The following is a 650-nucleotide window of genomic DNA, read 5'->3' as shown; positions in this document are numbered from 1 at the left end:
CTCTTGTGTGTAAAATGCCTTCTTACTCAAAGTTCTGTATGTTGGGCTTACTAATGTTTGTGGCTTTAAATTCTTTAGCTTGTGCTTTGATAGCAAAATACTTGTTTGCTACTTAAATATAATAAGAAGTAGTTCCTTCTTCATTCAGTCATTAAAATCCCTTCAGTTTTCTAAGTGGCTTCCATTCCTGATTTTTTTTTTTTTTTTTTTTTTTACTAAGTCTTCAACAAGGTTATTGGAGGGGAAGGAAATCAGCATCCTCGCAAACTCTGAATTGGGATTAGAATGTGTAGAAGTGCCAGAAATGATACAAAAGTACCAAAGGTGGTGGCTTGTTGCTGGTGGAGGAGGCTACTCTCCTGCTGTACGATTATTTCTTGTCTCCCAGTACAGTTAATAATTTTTTTTTTAATGGCTCTGGTACGATTATTGAAGTACAAAGGACAGGGCCAGACAGGGAACTTGCTCCTGTTATTGATGATGGCTGACTGGGCTGTTTCTTAATTTTTCTTCAGCTGTTTGGACCGCTGGACTAAATCTGAGCAGAATTTGTCAGGAATATCTTTAGCCTGGCCTTTCCTGGTGCAGGTGCTCTGACGACTTGGTGGAGAGGGGAGGCAGAGTCTTTTGATTTTACTTTCTGAGCTCTG

This window comes from Aquila chrysaetos, chromosome 21 (assembly GCF_900496995.4).
Source record: "Aquila chrysaetos chrysaetos chromosome 21, bAquChr1.4, whole genome shotgun sequence".
Lineage (NCBI taxonomy): Eukaryota > Metazoa > Chordata > Aves > Accipitriformes > Accipitridae > Aquila > Aquila chrysaetos.
This window is presented reverse-complemented; position numbering follows the sequence as displayed.